General features: G+C 44.3%; 1 protein-coding gene across 1 annotated transcript in view; it reads right to left on the bottom strand.

Annotated features, from left to right (window-relative positions):
* The window catches only part of XCR1 (X-C motif chemokine receptor 1), a 75468-nt gene that overhangs the window by 15066 nt on the left and 40214 nt on the right, over positions 1-20188 (bottom strand). Inside the window, exon 2 of the mRNA XM_082347452.1 lies at positions 4046-4255. The gene's annotated coding sequence lies outside the window, so the exon portion shown is untranslated. The remainder of the gene's footprint in view (positions 1-4045; positions 4256-20188) is intronic.

Raw genomic sequence — 20188 nt, 5'->3', positions numbered from 1 at the left:
TGAGGATTAGACAAAGTGAATGAGTTAGGTACTTAGGACAACGCCCAGTGAGTGCTCAATAACTGTGAGCTCCAGCTACCCGGACGATGGCAGTAGATGCAATGCAGGAAGCAGTACCTTCAGTACAGGGTCAGATCTCAATAAATGTTTGTTCAGTGGAGGACAAGAGCAAAACACATTCAGCCATACCACTGGCACAACCATTCCATGAACATTTATTTTTATAGCAAGCTCTGGCATTATTCTAGGTGCTGGTGGTTCAAAAAGGAATAAATCATTCCCTGCCCCTTAAGATGCTCACAGGCTCACAGATGTGGAAATGGGGGGTTAGGATACAGTGTGTTAAGTGTGATGTGAGGGACAGGCTCTGGGCATACCAGCCTTGGAGAGGCAAGGAAGGCTTCCTAGAGGAGGTGATGTCAAAGGGAGATCTGAAGGATGAGTAGGAGTTATGCAGGGAAAGGGGACGAATGCCAGGTGTAGGGGAACACTTATGCAGTAGGGCACATTCTGAGCCTCCCAATGACTCGAAGTGAGAGAGACGTGTGGTGGAAGAGGCAGACCGCTGGGGTTTGAGGCTGGAAAGACGAGCAGCATCAGCTGGTTGGGTTGAGTTGGGTTGCCCAATGCCTTCAGGTCTGACTAGCTCATCTCACGCACTGCACGTCCTGATCACGAAGACTGCCTTGTGTGTCACTGAATAACGGTCCCCTGTATTAGTCAGTTAGCACCCTGCTTTGGTGTCCAGTGTATGAAAAGTCACAGAGGTCCAAATCCCTGCCCAAGTCACTCTCAGTGGAGGAGTGTCAAATAATTTGGAGTCCATCTTTCAAAATCACCACATTCAGGGAAAAGTTCCTGAAGGAGAGGACATGGGCCAAGTCTTGAAAGGTGAGTAGGACTGAACAGGGAGAGAAGAGAAGGAAGGATGTGCCATTTGGGGACCAGCAAATGTAAACATCAGGAGATAGGAAGTCTTGGGGCTGGGTCAAAGGACTCAACTTAGGCTCGAGACGAGATGTGTGCTGAGAGGGGCGGTGGGAGATGAGCAGGAGAGGGAGGCAAAGGCCCTTGGGTGCTAAGCTCAGGAGTCTGAAATTCATCCTGAATGGAGAACTAGTGAAGGGTTCTAAGCAGAGGAATAAGGTGATCAGTGGATTCACTAGGATGCTCTTGGCTGTAAGTGACAAAGCACAGGACTGAAGAGGCTTAAGTGGTCGAAGCTGTTAATTTTCCATAGGAAGGTAATGCTAGGGTTGGTGCAGCAACTTGGCAATGTCATCAAGAACCATGGCCCCTTCTACCTCTTGTACTAGCCTCAGCGCCTCTGTAGTATCATTCCTCACGACTGCAAGATGGCTGCTATGGCACCAAGCATCACGGCTTTGTACAGCATCCAAATCAGGAAATAAGGAGGCATATGTCTAAACAAGCAGCTTTCATTGGGGGCAATTTTGTGATGTCTGGGGGGCATTTTTGGTTCTCACAGCTTGGAGGAGGTACTGACATCTAGCAGGTAGAGGCCAGGGATGCTGACAAACTCCCATGAGAGAAAATTACCAAAATGGCAATAATGCCGAGGTTGAGAAACGATGGTCTAAACCGACTGGGTGCCCTTAGCTTATACACGGAGGTGAAGTTGTGTCACTGCACGTTTGGAGCTAAGAGCCCAGAGATTCAGTTTCATGGCTTAGCTGCTAAGGGACACTAGACACTGCCAGATATGTCAACGTATTATAAAGTTACAACCATATGAAGTTCTAGATAGACTGAAATGTAAGAAGTGAAACCAAAAAAGGGGGAAAACAGAAATAGTTATCAGATGGATGGGGAACGACTTCATAAACATATATTTACATATATGCATATAAACATAAATACAATATGTCTATGGTTTTCAGCACATGTCATTTGAGAAAGGCATTATTATCTGTCAGACAGTGAATTGGTTTGCAGGATAGAGCTTGCTTTCTTCTTGATACATCTTTAGTTCCTGGAATTTCTATTCTGTTGTTGTAGTCAGTGTAGTGTCTTTTTTCCTTTCAATTTTCTGAAGCAGAATTAGTTGTATTGACCTTGTTGTGATAGGGGCAGTGATGGTGGGAAGGGGCGAAGAAGCTGACTTAGAAGGCAGGTGTTGCCAACATACAAGAAATTCAGCTTGTCTACAGTCAACCCAGACCCTGAAACGTCACTGGTATTTCTGCTGGAGGTTTCTGGTTTGGCCTAATTCTTTTAGAGATGCAATGCTGATTTGGTACTTTTTTTTCCTTCCTAAACAGCTTCCGTTTCCTGTTTTTTGTTTACCACGGTCTCTGCCATTAGCCTTGTTTTTTGAAAATAAGAATTTGAGCTCTGCTGGTTAGGTGTGGGTATAAGTATGCCATGGGGGTGTGCGTGTGTGCATGCGTGTGTGTGGTTGTGTGTTCCTGAGTGTGTATGTATAGATTTCCATGTCAACACAAGTTGGCTGGCAAAGTTCTGGGCACCTTCAATGATAAAGATGGGTCTCCTTCTAACCCACCCTCACCATGAAATCAACAGCTGGAAAGAATATAATAAAAATAGTAAACCAACTTATTGTGCCTGAAAATCTTCAACAAGTGAGTTACTGGAAAATAAACAGCACACTTTTCAATAATCCAAGGATCAAACAAGACTCAAGGGGAATTAAAAAAAAAACACATTGAATGGCATAAAAGTGAAAATACAACATCAAACTTTGTGGGACACAGTTAAAGCAGCACTGAGAGGGAAATTTTTAGCACTAAATGCTTACACTAGAAAAGAGAAAATGTCCCACATAAATAATCTAAGCACCTATCTTAAGAACCTAGAAAAAGAGAAGCAAAATAAACTCAAAGTAAGTAGAAGGAAAGAAAAAATAAAGAGAAGAATTCATAAAACTGCAAACATAAACCCAAGAGAAATGAAACAAAAAAAGTTTGTTCTTTGAAAAGATCAATAAAAGTGATATGCCTCTAGAAAGACTAACGAAAAAAGAGAAAGACACAAATTACTAATATCAGGAAGGAAACAGTGGATATTGCTACAGATTCTGCAGACATCAAAGATAATAATCAAGGACTTCCCTGGCGGTCCAGTGGTTAAGACCTCGCGCTCCCAATGCAGGGGGCCTAGGCTCAATCCCTGGTCAGGGAACTAGATCCCGCATGCCGCAACTAAGAGCCTGCATGCTGCAACTAAAAGATCCCACATGCTGCAACTAAAAGATCCTGCAAGCCACAACTAGACCTGGCATAGCCAAATAAATAAATAAATAAATAAAAATATTTTTAAAAAAAAAGATAATAATCAAATAGCATGAACATCTATATAACTTAGATGAAGTAGACTAATTCCTCAAAAAACACAGGTTACCACAACTCACCCAATATGAAATAAATAAATAAATAAACTCACCCAATATGAAAGGGCTCACCCAATAAGCCCTTCAAGGAAATTGAAGTCATAATTTAAAACTCCTGAGAAAGAAATTTCCAGGCCCAGATAATTTGACTGGAGGATTCTTTTAAATGTTTAAAGAAGAATTAACACCCATTCTACATAATCCTTTCCAGAAAATAGAAGAAGAGAGAATACTTCACACCTCACTTTTGTGAGACCAGTATTATCCTGGTACCAAAACTAGATAAAGATGGTACCAAAAAGTACATAGTATAACTACAGACCAATATCCTTCACAAATACAAATGAAAAAAGTCTTTAAAAAATATTAGCAAATAGAATATGGGGTTTATTCCAGAGATGCAAGGCTGGTTCAATACTTAATCAGTGAAATCCACTGTATTAAAAGGCTAAAGAAGAAAAATCACATGATCATATCAACTGATACAGAAAAATCATTTGACAAAATTCAACAACTATTGGGACTTCGCTGGTGGGGCAGTGGTTAAGAGTCCACCTGCCAATGCAGGGGACACGGGTTCGATCCCTGGTCTGGGAAGATCCCACATGCCGTGGAGCAACTAAGTCCGTGTGCCACAACTACTGAGCCTGCGCTCTAGAGCCCGTAAGCCACAACTACTGAGCCCACGTGCCACAACTACTGAAGCCCACGCGCCTAGAGCCCGTGCTCCGCCACAAGAGAAGCCACCGCAATGAGAAGCCCGCGCACCGCAACGCAGAGTAGCCCCCGCTCGCCGCAACTAGAGAAAGCCCACATGCAGCAATGAAGACCCAGTGCAGCCAAAAATAAATAAAAATAAATAAATTTATTAAAAAAATTCAGCAACTCTTTATGATAAAACTCTCAGAAAAAACTAAGGATGGGGGGAACTTCCTCAATTTGATAAAAAATACCTATTAAAAACCACCAGCTGACAAAATACCAATGTTGAAAGACAATGTTTTCCCATAAGATTGGAAGCAAGGCAAGGGTGTCTATATTAACCACTCTTGTTCAATATACTACTGGAAGCCTCGGGCAGCACAGTAAGCAAAAGGAAATAAAAGGTGTACAGGTTGGAAAGGGATAAATAAAACTGTCCCTGTTTGCAGATGGCATAATGGTCTACTCAGAAAATGCCAAATATCCAAAAACAAAACAAAACTGAAACAATTCCTAGGATAATAAGTGAGTTTAGCAAAGTTGCAAGATATAAGATCAACGTATAAAAATCAATTGTATTTCTATATATTAGCAATAAACACATGGAAAGCAAAATTTAAAGTACAATATTATTTACAATCTCTCTCTCCAAAAAGAAATACCCGTGCATAAATCATCAAAATGTACAAAACATGTATACTAAAAATTATAAAATGCTGATGAAATAAATAAAAAAGATCTAAATAAATGGAGAGACATTCATGGGTTGGAAGATTCATCATAGTAAAAATGTCAATTCTCCCTGAAATGATATATGGTTATAATGAAATTTTTAGCAAAATCCTCCAAGATTTTTTGTAGGCAGAGACAGGCTTATTCTAAAATTTATATAAAAAGCAAAAGAATTAGAATAAATAAAACATTTTGAAAAAGAAGAAAGAAATGGGAGTAATCCCTCTTGTTCTATTTCAGGACTTATTATGCAGCTATAGTAATTAAGACTGTAGTATGGGCAGAGGGGTGGACACCAAGATTAATGGAAGGGAATGGAAAGCCCAGAAATAGCCCCACACCAGTAAGGCCAACTGATTTTTGACAAAGGTGCAAAAGCAAGTCACTGGAGGAAGGATAGTTGACTTTTCAACAAATGGTGCTGGAGCAATTGGATATTCATAGGCCAAAAAAAAAAAAGAACCTCAACTTAAATTTTGGATTTTATATAAAAATTAACTCAAAATGCATCACGGATATAAATGTATATATAAAATTATAAAAACTTTTAGAAGAAAACATAGGAGAAAATCTTGGGGACCTAAAGCTTGGTGACAAGTTCTTAGACATAACACCAAAAGCATAAACAAAAGAGAGATAAATTAGACTTCATCAAAATGAAAAAGCTTTGCTCTGCAAATGACCCTGTTAAGATAAACTACAGACTGAGAGACAGCATTTGCAAACTGCATATCAGACAAAGTACCCATGTCTAGAATATATACAGAATCCTCAAAAGTCAGCAGTAAGAAAACCAAACAATTCAGTAAAAAATGGGTAAAGAACTTGGAGAGACATTTCACTGAAGAGAATATACAGATTGTAAATAGGCACATGAAAAGATATTCAACATCATTAGCCATGAGGGAAATACAAATTAAGACTATGATGAGATATTACCACATACCTATTAGAAAAGCTAAAATAAAAAACAGGGGCCATGCCAAAATCTGGCAAGGATATAGAGAAATGATCTCTCATACATTGCTGTAGGAAATATGAAATGTCACAGCCACTCTGGAAAAGAGTATGACAGTCTCTTAAAAAACTGAACACACACCATATGATCCAGCAATCACACTCTTGGGCATTTACCCCGGGGAAATGAAAACTTATGTTCTCACAAAAACCAATACATGATTGCTTACAGAAGATTAATCCTTTATAGCCCCAAACTGGAAACAACCAAAATGTCCCGTAATGGGTGAATGGCTAAATTCCATACCATGGGATACTACTCAGTAATAAAAAGGAGCAAGCTTTTGGTATATGCAATGATTTGCATAGATCTCAGGGGTTTTATGATTAGTTTAAAAAATGCAATCTCAAAAGGTCACATACTGAGCAATTCCACTTACATAACATTCTTGAAATGACAAAATCATAGAGACAGAAAGCAGATCAGTGGTTAGGGGTTAGGAATAGTGGGGGCAGGTGTGACTATAAAAGGGTAGCAGGAGGGACATCTTTGTGATGATAGAATCGTTCTGTATCTTGATTGGGGTGGTGGTTACAGGAATCTACATATGTGATAAAATGGAAGAGAACTGTACACACACGTTGTACCAATGTCTAATTCCCGGTTTTGATACTGTACTATAGTTATGGAAGATGTAACCACTGGAGGAAAGTGAGTGAATTAGGTGGGATTTCTCTATACTATTTTTATAATTTCTTGCTAATCTATAATTATTTCAAAGTTAAACAAACAAAAAAGCTATAATCCTGCTATCTTTAGCTCAAAAAGCTTCAACAGTTATCCATTGCCCACAGCAGTGGTTTCACAAATTTAGTGTACATAAGTATGACTAATGTTGTATTAAACATGCAAATTCTGATACAGTAGGTAAGGGGGTGGGGCGGGGGTCAGCATATCTAATGAGCTCAGCAGTTGATTAGGCTGCAAGAGGGGTCTTCAGGTCACACTTTGAGAAACTCAGACTCTGGCTCTGCTCTTGAGCTCTTAGTTTACAGTTAACACTCTCCTCTACAACAAAAATATATGTTCACCAGATCCAGGATGGGGTAAGGCAGGCAAGGAGCCAAGGGTGTGATATTTAAGGAGGCACTCACTCTCGGGTCCATGGAAGTGCAGAGTTAGCATTTCCTGAACCTAAGAGTGAGTGCCTCCTTAAATTTTGCATCTTAGATTGTCTCCACCTGGTCCTGGCCCTGTTCTCCACAAAAAGACTTGGATTTAAAGGTTCTTAGCAGCTTTATTGATTATACCCCCAAACTGGAAACAACCGTCAACCAACTAGTGAAGGGACCAGTAAATTGTGATATAGTCATACAATGAAATGCTAGTCAGCAATAAAAAGGAACAAACTACTAATCCATGCAACAAAATAGATGAACCTCACAAAAGTTATGCTGAGTAACACAAAAGAGTACATATTCTGAAGAAAACTTTGGAAAATCTGGGAAAGACAAATCTAATTTACACCAACAGAAAGAAAATAAGTAGTTGCCAGGGTGGGTGATTATCTGGGAAGGTGGGTGATTATCTGGAAAGGTGGGTTACAAGGGAACTTTTGGGGGTATCAGGAATGTTTCATATCTTGATTGGTTGTGGTTACACTGGTGTATACTCGTGGAAACACTCATTTAACATGGGTACATTTCATTGTATGTGAATGATACTTCAATGAAGCTGATTAAATATACAAAACAAAAACAAACAAAATCCCCAGCTCTCTCACAAACATCTGAACCCTGCACTTTGGGGAAAAGGCCATCTCTTATTGATGGGCTCCGGGTACAACACAGTCGAGTAGGAAGAGCTGTGGTGAGGGGTCAGGACACCTTGATTCTCATCCTAGTTCTAGTAATAACTGGCTGGATGACCCACGGGTCAGTCATTAAGCCCTCTGAGTCTCATCTGCTGTGAGTACTTCCCAAGGCTGGTGGGAGCAATAGATACACGAAGTCACCTGGTGAAAAGCTACACATCTGTCAGAAATTTTTACCTGTTCTTGGATGGAAACTGCCCTTTGCACAGCCCTTTGAATTCAAGTCTGGAATGGCTCTAGGAATATGAGGAGATTTCAATAGCACATGCAAATTAAAGCTGCCAGACATCATTTTTTGCCCATGTATTTGGCAAAAATAAGAAAGTCATAATACCAAGGGCTGATGAGAATGAGGAAAGTGAGAACCCTGGAGGCAAGGCTGATGGGAATGTGGACTGCTGTAGCATCTGAGGGACAACCTGGAAGAAGCTAAGGCTGCAAATACCTCTGATCTAGCAGTTCCACTCTTGGGTTCTTCATCCAGAGAAACTCTGCATAGGCCATAAGGAGACAGATGGAAAGATGCTCACTCCAACATTGTTTTTGATGGCAAAGATCGGGGACAATCTAGGTGTCTGTCACTAGGAAATGGATACATAAATGTCGGTACATTCACACACAGTAAGACAAAGCAGTAATCAGAAATACATTTACTACAGCTGCACAGTTGTAGCTCAAAAACATCATGTTGAATAAAAAAGTATTCTGAATGATATTTATGGCATAATGTCATTTATGTAAACCAATCTCACCTTGCAGAACTGAATGGATTAGACGGGATGTTGGTCACTGATTGCCACTTAGTAGTGGCTCAACAGATGGTAGCCATTATTTTGAAAAAAAAAAAAAAAGTAGGAGATCATTGAATTCATCAGCACCAAAGTTACAAAAATAGAACTGTGAAGCCTGGTAAGTTCCATATTTCCCTGGGAAGGAGGTAAAACAAGGGGCTGGATCTCCATGGTCCAGAATGTCCCCACTAGGTCAGGAAGCTGGCCTTCTTGGCAGTTTCAGTTTGAAGATGCTAGAGAAATATGTTGTTGGCCACTGCCCCCTGTTGAAACAATATTGTCACTTCCGAGTAGAGAATTCTCAGACTTGCCATGTAATAGCATTTGAACTTCAACTCACTGGGGAGAAGGCAGACTGCTGTTTCAGCACTCACAGAAAATGCTGCCCCTCTAAAGGAATCCCTCTAATCATTAAAGCTAATACAATATAGCTACTTTCTTATGTCTATTATTAGCATTTGAATGTGTTATTTTGAAAAAAAGAATCAATCCTCATAACAAACACAACTCAACAGGATGCATACACAAGAGGCAGGTACTATTGTATTGATGCGAGAACAGAGGCACAAGGAGATAAGTAATTTGCCCGAAGTCACGCAGTCAGGAAGCAGTGACGCTGGCTCCAAGGTCTGTATTCTTAGCAGCTCTGCAAGTCTGACTCTTGAATGCCTCTGGTTCCTTTGGTCTGATCATGACAATTGTTCTGCAGCCTGTCCAAATATTTTGTCCAAATACTTTTTCCCCATCTAAAACACCTTCAAGTCTATGCTCCATCCCTTATAGGTCCCTCCCTTTCACAGCAAAATTCCTTGAAAGAATAGTCCACACTCACTTTCTTCCCAGAAGCAAGAGACTCTGCCATCAATTCTCACTCCAATTCCTCAGGAGTCTGGCCTTGACCTGCTTCTCTGATTTGTATGTGCTCCCTCCAAACACCCTCACTATACATATAATGCTGATATTATACATGATTATTGAATCAAGGAAATGGATGTGATAGTTCACAATCCAAAGACATTTTGCTCATTCCAATCTTTTGGTCTTCCATGTATTTTCCTGTTTTGTCCACCAGGGGGAAGTTTTCTCTTAAGGCCTGATTCCTCCTCCCTCTTCACAGGTCAGGTACACAACTCTAGCTATTGAGCACTGAAAATGTGGCAGGTCCCAACTGAGATGTGCTTAAGTACAAATTACACACCAGATATTGAAGATTTAGTACAAAAGAGAGAATGTAAAATATCTTATTAATAAATGTAATAAATTGATTACATGTTGAAATAATATTCTAGGTAGATTAAAGATACTCTTGAAATTAATTTTACCTATTTCTTTTTAGATTTTTAAAAATATGTTTACTAAACAATTTTAAATTGCATGTGTGGCTTACTTCATATTTCTATTGGACAGTATAGGTTTAGAGGCTCTCTCCTAATGGCAAACTCTAAGGGAGGTCTGCAGAACCCTTGGTCTGCAAGGAACCCAGTTAGAAAACCATTCACTTGACCACTCATGAAGAAACTGAGGCTCAAATGGGCCAACAGCTTTTCCAAGGTGATCCAAGTGATGGGATCTTGAGTTTAGATTCGAATGCAGGTGTCCTATACCCTATTTTTTTTTTTTTAATCTCTCCTATTATGGAGGTCCTTGAATGCCACAAGAGGACATAGGCACAAGACTATGCCCTGTGGGCCTTTAAGGTCCTTTATCAAGAAATGTCACCACCTCAGGTCTCTCGATGTTTGCTTCCACAGGTCTCCTGCACAGCCCAGGGGCCACTCCCTCTTGCATCCTCTGCCAACCCCGTGAGCATTTTTCTGCTCTCTGCTAGGAAGCCCAGCCCTGCTTTAGGGCTCTATCTGGCTGCTTCCTCCCTGGCGCTAACAGCCTGGCTAGAGACCCTGGAGACAAGCAGTGACTACGGAGCCCTTCTCACCCTTTTGTCTTCAACTATCCTCTAGACTTGTCCAATTCCAGTCCCACCCAGGGGGCCATCGTAGCTCTTGCTGGAATAAGTCCAACCCAGCTGGAAGGATGAGCAAATAGAGCCAGCTAGACTGATCACTTGCTGACCCCGTGTCCACCACCCTCTGTCACTACAGAGAGCTCACGTTGCCCACAGGCCCTGCTTGCAGAGCGGGGACCAGCGATCACATGGCTGGTGAGTCACATGGAAACTGAAAGCACCCCTCAGTGGGGTGACTTCTCTAAAGTGGACGCATGAATCAGAGGCGGGGAAGCTGGGAGGCAAGGCCAGACCCTGCGCCGCAGGCAGGGATCTTAAGTGCAAGCCCTAACACCACAAATCCTCCCCACCACAGCCCCGAAGATCTATAGCATTGTGGGTCAGCTGTAGTTTGTTTTGAGTTTGGGTTGAGGCCCGAACACGTGTGTGAGCCTGCACAGGTGTGGGTCTGCCCAGGTGGGAAGAAGTCCCTGTTTCTGGCTTGTGTCTCTTCCTCATGAGAGCCACACATGAGTGGGAGCAAAGGGTCTCAGCCCCCCTCCCTACCCTGGATTCCTGGTCAAGGACCCGTGTGAGTCTAGGCCCTGAGTGTGGCCACGGGTGCCTGGACAGTCGCTGCACCATGCCTGCAACCTCATCTCTGCCTCTTCTGAACCCAAATTAGAGAACTGCTGAATCACGGGACTGTAAGAGAACCCGTGTGGTGTGTATCAGCAGTCACAAGATGAGGGCTCTCTTCCCAGTTCTGCCACAGCTCTAGCTGTGCAGTTTTGGGCTAGCCACTGTATGTGTCTGAGGCTCAGGTTCTCACTTGTATAATGGGTGTATTAATTATCTATCACTCTTTTAAAAATTCCTTCAAAACCTAGTGGCTTAAACAATAAGTATTTATTATCTCACACAGTGTCTGTGGGTCGGATATTTGAGAACAACTCACCTGGGTGGTTTTGGCTCGTGGTCTTTCATGGGATGAGGTCAAGATGTCCACTGGAGCTGCAGTCATCTGAAGGCTTGACTGGGGCTGGAGGACCTACATCCAAGACAGCTTTGTTCATATGGCTGCTGGCAGGAGGCCTTGGTTCCTTGCCACATGAGTCTCTCCATGGGGCTGCTTGAGTGTCCTCCTGACATGGTAGCTGGCTTCCCCTAGAATGAGCAATCAAAGAGAGCAAGATAGAAGCCACACTATCTTTTATGACCTAACCTCTGAAGTCAAGCACTGTTATTTCTGCACTATCCCACTTGTTAACCAAGTCAACCCTAATCAGGGATGTGAACACCAGAAGGTACAAACCACTGGGGGCCATCATGAAGGCTGGCTACCACCTTAGAAGTAATTAGTACCATTAGTAATATCTGCCCTGCCCATCCCACAGAGCCATCAGGAGGTTTTGTTCGCATATCCACTGCAAGAAAAACCATTAACCAGAGGATGCACCTGATAAGAGTCAAGACAGCAGATGCTAAAAACAGCTGTAAAAAGGGTTGCTGGAGACTGGACTCTGAGACCATCACAGGAAGCTCTGAGACAAGTAAAAGGAGGACCAACACAGGAACGCGGTAGCTCAGAGGCCTCCAGTCCTCTTTGCTGTCCCCATATGAAGGTACAATGTGGAGACAGTTAGAAAAGTGCCTGACAATGTGCCCATTACATATGGCACTCAGCCATAAGTGTTCTTTCTAAGGAAAGCAGGTGGGTCATAGTCTTAGGAATTCCAGGAGGAGGTGCTGGGCCACGGTGAAGATTGAATGGTGCCCTAGCCCTTAGTTCTGACATTTAAATTAGTTAGTTTATTTTTCACAAACTCCAAAGAGCTGCATAAACGTGAAAGTCCATCATTATTACCTCCTGGTAAGATGCCCACAGATCACGCTTCCAAAGAATCTCTCCACTGATTCCTTAAATAGCCAAAAAGAGGAATTGAGATACGTTCACTGTTTTGCAACTATCAGAAACAGCCTCTCAAAGTTGACTCTGAATCTTGTTCATTTACTCTGGGATTTTCTCTCACTCTCTGCACTCAGCCTCTACCTGACAGTGGCTCAGTCCCTCTGGAACCCACTCTTATTAGTCCTGTCATTCTCAGTTCCTGCTTAGGGCTGCAGTTCCCTCCACTTCCAAAATTTCACTCCAGTGGCTAGAGCCTTATAATCCACTGTTGTCCAGGTGCCCTCCTAACTGCTGCCCATCTTCCTGGATTTGTGAGGACCACTGCTCTTGGGGTCCTCTTTGTTGTGTTCTGAGTTCTACCCCTCTCGGTGCCTGGCTGGCTGGACCCCAGCGCTGGATGCTCACCTGGTTTAGGTCTGTTTTTGTACCGTGTTTTTGTACCAGATTCCAGACACCCAGTCCTGCCTGCTGGACTGGACTTTCTCCCTGCACCTGCATTGGACAAGCCCCTCCCACACTTCCCTTTCTGCCCTCCGAAGGGAATCTCCTTATAGATCTTCCTGGTGGACACCTTGGGGGACAATGCTTGGTTTGAGAGGGACAACAGCCTAGATTTTCACCTGCAGTGTTTATAGCAGAACAAAAATCGTTCATGTTTCTCAGTGCACAAGGCACATTTTTATGTCATTCATGTTTTGTCATATTTCTCCCCTGCTGGTTAGGGAGTAAGGTCACACAGGGATTTTAAAAGCAAAACAAGTAGTCCCTGCCTCCAGTGAGTTTCTGAATGAAGTAATAGGTGTTTATAAATAAATACACAGAAAATCCATTTATAGTAGTTCCCACTAAGATCTGTTCATCTTTGCCTGAGGTCTCTGTTTTCATCCTCACCAGCTCTTTGTGGTCCCAAATGATTGCACTTCAAAGTACTGCCTCCTTGCTAACAAATGTCTGTATTCAGGGCCGAATTCAGAAACTTGCGCTTTTGGTGACACTGAGTGAGGTTATAGGGGAGTAGGTGATTGTCAACTCCCTTAGCTCATGGCAGCTGTTGTTATTAACCAAAAGGACCTGAATGGTTATACAGGACTAAATTGGCTTAGGTCATTTCTAACACTGGGGAGTAGGAGGTGCATTAATGGGCAGTGGAGAACTGACTAAAGATTTGAGTTGGAGGCAGTGGACCAGGGAAAGTTAACCTCACATGCATGTATCCAGCAAGTCCCTTGAACTCTTCCTCTGGGCTATGGTGGCATCGCTCTTCTCTCCTGGCCTCCTGCCTACAGCACCCAGCCCCACTTCTCCTTCCTCCTTCATGTTCCAGAAAAATCTCCTTCCTTCTACAGAAAACTGGGGAGAAGCTCCAAGTTCAGGCTGGAAGGGCCCTTTCTACCCTTGAAAATTGGACTTTTCAAAGACCATTTCTCCTCCAAGAAATTTTCATGCCAGCAGCTACAAAGACGTTTTCTCCATAGTCTTTGCAATTACCTTGAAAGCGCTGATCAGCTAAAAGAAGGGGTGATGACTCAGAGTTGTTGACACAGAGTGAGGCATCACGAGTTCTAATCTCGTTGCATTTCCTTGTGGTAATTCCAGGGTGCTGCTGGGATGGATGGACAGCTGTCAGGCTTGGCCTGGTTTCCAGTCTCTGCAGCCTCCTTCTTTCTACAGCCGACATTACCTTCAGCTCCCTTCTGCCGGATCTCTAAGGAGGCTACAGCCCAGATCCTGAGGCTCACGTCCATGGAGGCCCCTTGTGCGCTCTGGCTCCAGGCCTACTCCAGTTCTGGGTACCAGATCTTTGCCTCATTTCTTGGGTCTTCTCCTGTCTCCCTCATGGAAGCCTGCTCAATCCCCAGTCTCACTATGAATGAGCCCTGCCTTGTACCCAACACCCTTCCTCCACCTCTTTGGGGGTTGGATTCCTGCCCAGACTCCAGCCCAGCTGGGACCCTGAGACCTGATGGATGACAGGTCTTTCTGAGGAAAACTGATGAGTCCCTAGACTTGGAAGGGGAGCTCCTACTTCCCAATTTGGTCACATACAACCATGAGGTTCCGTTTGGTTAATATCAACAGCCGCCATTTAGTTATAAGATTCAAGGGCTGGCTCCTTCTTATGGCCTCACTCTAGGTTACCATTAAAGGAAGTCTCAGACTAAATTCTCCCCCCAAAGAGACAATGATTAGCAAATAGGCACAAGTCACACCACCTCCTGTGAGCTTGATAAAGTCCAGACTCTCTGTCCTTTAGGGTGCTCCAACAAGATCACACGTGAAAGAAAGTTTCACTTGGGGCAAATGTGATAATACTCTAGTAGTGGGATTGGCGAACCATCTAGTCAGACTCAGGTTGGCCCACCTTCTCCGGAATCAGCAGCTGGACTGTGGGCAACATTCCTAACAGGGAAGGAGGAAAGATTCACTAGATTCTAATACCCTGTTCATATATGTTTGTGGAGTTCCTCCATGCTTCACCAGTGAACACCTTGCTCTCCATTCATTATGCTAATTAACAAAACCTCTAGTACTGATCAGCTATAAAGATGGCTGAAGCACTTGTGGGAGCTCCTCTGGAGTGTGGCCTTCTGATTAAGCCCTAATTACCACCCTTGGAGTTGCCCAGATTAGCACAACTGGCCTCCTCTAGGGTATAGATTAAGAAGGAATGAACCACATTTAGAGCACGTTGTCAGTGCTGAAGTATAAACTGCAGACGTCATAGTACTAGGGCACCCCAGCCTCCATGATAATAGTAATAACCAGCATTTCTTTGGCTCACAAGATGTTATTCCATGGTTTTCAGCCCCCTGCAAAGTAAGTCCCCTGAATTATTTCTAGGTACCGTCAGGAGTCTCATGTGGACTCACCAACGGGTTCATTAGCTATAGCTCAGCACAGTCCCCACTTCATCTCTTTCCACTTCCAGCTTCCTCTGCAATGGGCATTTGTTGTTTGGAATGCCTACAACAGCACTCCCCATGTTGGGGGCAAGTTGCTTCTTCCCCACTCCAGCCATCGTGTGGCTGTGGGCATGAGCATGTGACTTTCCTGGGCCAATCACTACAGCCTCATCCTTTTGGCCAAAGTGACTGGCTAGGAATGGACAAGGGGCTTGCAAAGCCAATCAAGAGACTTCCTAGAGATTTTTTTCAATACAGAGTTGGCGAAGACACTCTCTTTTGGTTTTTTTTCTAAGATTTTTTTTTTGATGTGGCCATTTTTTTAAAAGTCTTTATTGAATTTTGTTACAATATTGCTTCTGTTTTATGTTTTGGTTTTTTGGCTGCGAGGCATGTGGGATCTTAGCTCCCTGACCAGGGGTCGAACCCGCACCCCCTGCATTGGAAGGCGAAGTCTTAACCACTGGACTGCCAGGGAAGTTCCGCAAAGACACTCTCTTAAAGCTGCCTGCAGGCATGTCTTTGGCCTTGGGGAGACAGCTGAATTGTGAGGATAAATCCAATATGCAGAGCGAATCAGAGACATACGTTGTTATGGACTGAATGTTTGTGTCCCTCCCATCAAATTCATATGTTGAAGTCCTAATTCCCAAGGTGGTGATATTAGGAGGTGGGGATTGGGAGGTAATTAGGTTTGGATGAGGTCATAAGGGTGGGCCCCCCATGATGGGATTAGTGCACTTATCGGAAAAGGAAGAGGCACCAGAGTTCATACTCTCTCTCCCCACATGCACTCACACAAGGAAGAGACCATGTGAGGATACAGAGAGACGGTGGCTGTCTGCAAGCCAGAAGTGGAAACTAAACGTGCCAGTGCCTTGATCTTGGACTTCCCAGCCTCCAGAGCTATGAAAAATAAATGCCTGCTATTTAAACCACCTAGTCTATGGTATTTTGTTACAGCAGCCTGAGCCGATTAAGATGTACATGGAGAGATAGGAAGTCCTGACAATAGTTGAATCTCTAAATCCAGTTGTCCCTGGGTCCAGCTGTACCCAAATGTGCACTCTGTGTGGTTTGGTTATACAGCCCACAGTGACCTTTTTTGGTGCAAGCTGGTTTAAGTTTCTGATTAACTTATCCACCAGCAATGGTCAGTAGTTGCTTTACAGGACCACCTTTACCTTCCTTGCTGAAGCCCTGTGCTGCTGCTGGGACCTCTGGTGCTTGCTGCTAAGGACCACAATCACCCAGTCTGTTCTCCTGATGCTTCCCGGTCCTAACCTGAGGACCATCTAGGCCAGAATGGAGACCCTCACTATTGCTGAGCAGTTGGTTTATGGCCAGTGTGTCTGGCAGACGCCCACTCTTGGGGTTAGCAGGATGTCTGTACCTCTGAGCTTGCCCACAACTGGCTCATGCATATTGTAGATCAGTTAAGGACTGTAAAGTGATTTTGGACTCTTATTTTCAAAAGCTACATTGCCAGGCAAGCTGTCACCCTGGCCATCCCCTTGAAGAACCATTTCTGCCTTCTGGGAAGGACTTCCTCCCCCAAGACCTAAGGCTAATCCTATCCCCTCCAAGCTAGTTATGTCCTGGCCCCATTCTCCTTTCCTACATGTCCCAGAACCACTGTGCACTCTGGCTGACTGAACTGTGATCTCCAAGGGAGGCTTCATACACATGGAACCTCAACGAGGGCCTGTGTGTCTGGTGCTCTGTGCCCATTAAATATCCCAGCCTCGTATCTTTTCTATTGTTATATTATACGGCTGACTCACCCTGAGCTTGTGGCCTTGGCAAACAAGACCCTCAAGATCTCCATCTGCACTTTCCACACAGAGGAAGCCAGATAGCACTGTGTATCGATGGTTTGTTTCTGTCTCACTAATCAAGAGGCTGAAAGTAACAGTTTCTGATGTATCTTTTCTTCTTTGATTCATTAGGGCCAGGGAACCTGAGGACAGATGATGAAGCATTTACGGTTTAGTTTTCTCATCTAGAGAATGGAACCACGATTAAAACATTGCTCAGACCTCACCTACAACAGGACTGAATAGCCTGGACTTGCAGCAAAGACTTCTGAGTACCTCAGGCCCCTTAAAAGAAGGAGATTTCCTGAGAGGACACCCACCTGTGAGGGCAGGGGTGGGAGTGCTTTTTGGTGTCACAGGGAGTTTGGGGCCTGCCCATGCCCTCGACTTCTCTCCTGGGCCTCATGGCTGTGATTCTTTCTGTGTGTCACCCTCCATCTCCTCCTACTCTCAAGAAGACAATCATCTCTGGTTTCTCCAGCCCCAGATTCCAGAGGATGCTGGTCTGACCAGTAGAGACTGGAGATGTCCCCTACTATTCATTCTCTCTCAAAATAATATAGCCCTGGATTTTTAGCTAGGCATGGCTGCCTAGAATACGGCTAATATTTCCCAGCTGTCCTTGCACCTGAGTCTTCCTTTGGCCAATGGGATGCAAGTGAAAGTTATCTGTGCAAATTCCAGGTTGTGTTTTAAAGGGAAGGGGCATGTCCTCTGGGGTCCCTTTTCCTTTCCCACTTGTTGGAAAGTGGACATGCTGTGAGCCATCTCGGGCAGTGCCTTTGAGGACAACACTGCAGCGGGCAGAGCAACAAGATAGAAAGAGCCTGGGCCCCTGAAACCTTTGCAGAATAGAGCTTCCATACTAGCTTAGACTCCCACATGAGAAAAAAAAACATGTATTTGTTTTAGCCATGTTATTGGGGTTTTCTCATGGCAGCTGAGCTACTGTTACATTTAGGAAATCATTGTTGCCTTCAAGCCAGCCACCTCAACCAGAAAGCTTTTACAGTTGGGCTCTCTTGGGTCGATGCCCACCCTTGATGCAATCAGTGGCCACCTTTGCACAGAGAATAGTTTAGCACTGCTTCCCTGGGTACGGAGCTCTGGGAAGGGTAGTTTCTGCCAGGAAGGGATAAACAGTATGGCTGGGCAGGCATCAAAACAAGAACTTTGCACAGCATTAGTCAAATGTCACAACATGTCACTAGATGAATAGAAGGGGATGTCAACTGTGCTAGTCTAAAAATCTGTGGGGTTCCTAGATGGCAAGCAGGATGGAAAACCATAAGGCTGAATATCCAGAAATGCAGGCCCAATGGCACCAGGAGCTGGGGATGTCAGAAATAAGATCATTAGTCTGATTCTGTGGCAGCCACAGGTATGCCTCTTTCTGTGCTGTAACTTCATGTCAAATTCCATAGTGAGGGACTCTGATTGGCTTACTTAATGCTATCACCTTGGTTTGTCAGTTCCCTTTGTATCAGGCCATGTCATAAGCCACTAGTAGTGCATGGTAGGGTATCCACTCCTGGGTCCCTAGGTGGTCACCCCTGCCCAAAGTCACCCCAGAACTGCTTTCCCTAGGTGTGTATGTAGGGGGTGTGTGCTGCACAGGCAGTTTCAGCTCCAGGGGACATTGGTCATAGAAGAAAAACACCGAAAGCCTCAAGGAATTGGCAGCAACCACTTCTGGTGATTCTGGCAGATTACAGAACAGGGGAAGTTCTATTCAAAGCAAGAGAAGGGACCCAGGAATGGGTGAGGCCAGGTGCCAATGGCATAAGCCAAAAGTGAGGCCCCAGGCTTCAGCTGGGGCGGGTACAGGCAGCACCCCATCTCTGAGTAGGGAGGGAGGGAGGATGGGGAAAGTCTAGCTAGAACACTGCAGAGAGGACTTCTGCTCCAGGGGTACCAAAAGAGTCTGGCAGGCCCAGGGGAAGAGGCCCACCCCTTGGGTACAAGATAGATCTTAAATCTCAGCAGCAAGACCAAAGCCAGTTTTCAAAAGTAGGACGTAAGGTCTGTCCATGGTCTTTCCACTTTTCTGCCAAATTCTAGCAGAAGATTCCAGACTACCCTGCTCAATTCATCCTTCATCTTGCGCTGCTGCCAGCATTTTTTCATTTGTTCTTACTCTGGCTTCTAACCATGGCTCACTGATTGCCCAGACAATGCAAGGCAGAGTCTGGCTTTTTCCTCCTCAGGGAAACTGCTGGAAAAGAGGGGCTGCTGTGATCCTTCGCCTTAAGGTTTCAAAATGATAAGCGTGCTGGAGAGATGGGGCAGACATCTAACTGCCCATCAGTCACCCATTCTCCCCTCTTTTCTTAGGAAAAGAAATCCAATTTTTAGCCTCTTTTAGCTTGGGGGTGGTCAAGGGATGAAGCAGAAGGTAAGGGTCTGCAAGAAAATTTTTCAGAGTTGCTGGTTTGGCTGGTAGGAACATCATTATTTTTCCCTCTCCCACTTCCTCTTGCTGCTGGCTCAGAGCGCGGATGGGGTGGGTCTCCAGGATCCATCTTAGATCATAAGGTGATTTTAAGGGTGGAAGCCACATGCTGAAGATGGAGCAGAGCAGCAGAGAGAGTTGGATCTGCTACGGATCCCAAATAGCCTGGAGGGTCAGCCTCTAGGTTTTCTTTACTAAGTCAGGAATAAACTTCCATCGTGTTGAAGCCCTCACGACTCAGTGTGTGTTGTGGACCAGAAACATGGGCTCCCCCCAGGAGCTGGTTAGAAATGCTGAACCTTCTGAATCCAAATATGCATTTTAACAAGATCCATGGGTGATTCATGTGCACATGATGGTTTAAGAAGCACTGATTTAAGCCACTATTATTATTGCTCTTTTCCTGTTGTTGGCAGCTGAATCTAATTCTTGCACATAGAGAAGATGATTCCCATGTGGGATCTTCTAGAAAGTGGGGCTAAGAATGGGCTGCTGAGAAGCTCACTACTGGACTCTCCCACTTCTCCTTTCCCTGCATGCAGGAAAAGCATGCAGGGCTCTCCAGCAAACCCTCATTTCCCCAAGCCATATCATGAGGGGCTTGGGGAACCTTGAACAGGTTGTCCTGGAGCCCAGGTTCTTGAAAAGCAAGGTTCCTGTCAGCTGCAACTGCCTCCACCCCTGACACCCTCTGTCTCCAGACCCAAGAGTGGCAGAGGGTAGATGATAGTGTTTT

The sequence above is a fragment of the Balaenoptera borealis genome (genome assembly GCF_965194805.1).
Source record: "Balaenoptera borealis genome assembly, chromosome: 12".
Lineage (NCBI taxonomy): Eukaryota > Metazoa > Chordata > Mammalia > Artiodactyla > Balaenopteridae > Balaenoptera > Balaenoptera borealis.
The sequence above is the reverse complement of the archived record's forward strand: the minus strand, read 5'-3'. Positions and strand labels throughout refer to the sequence as shown.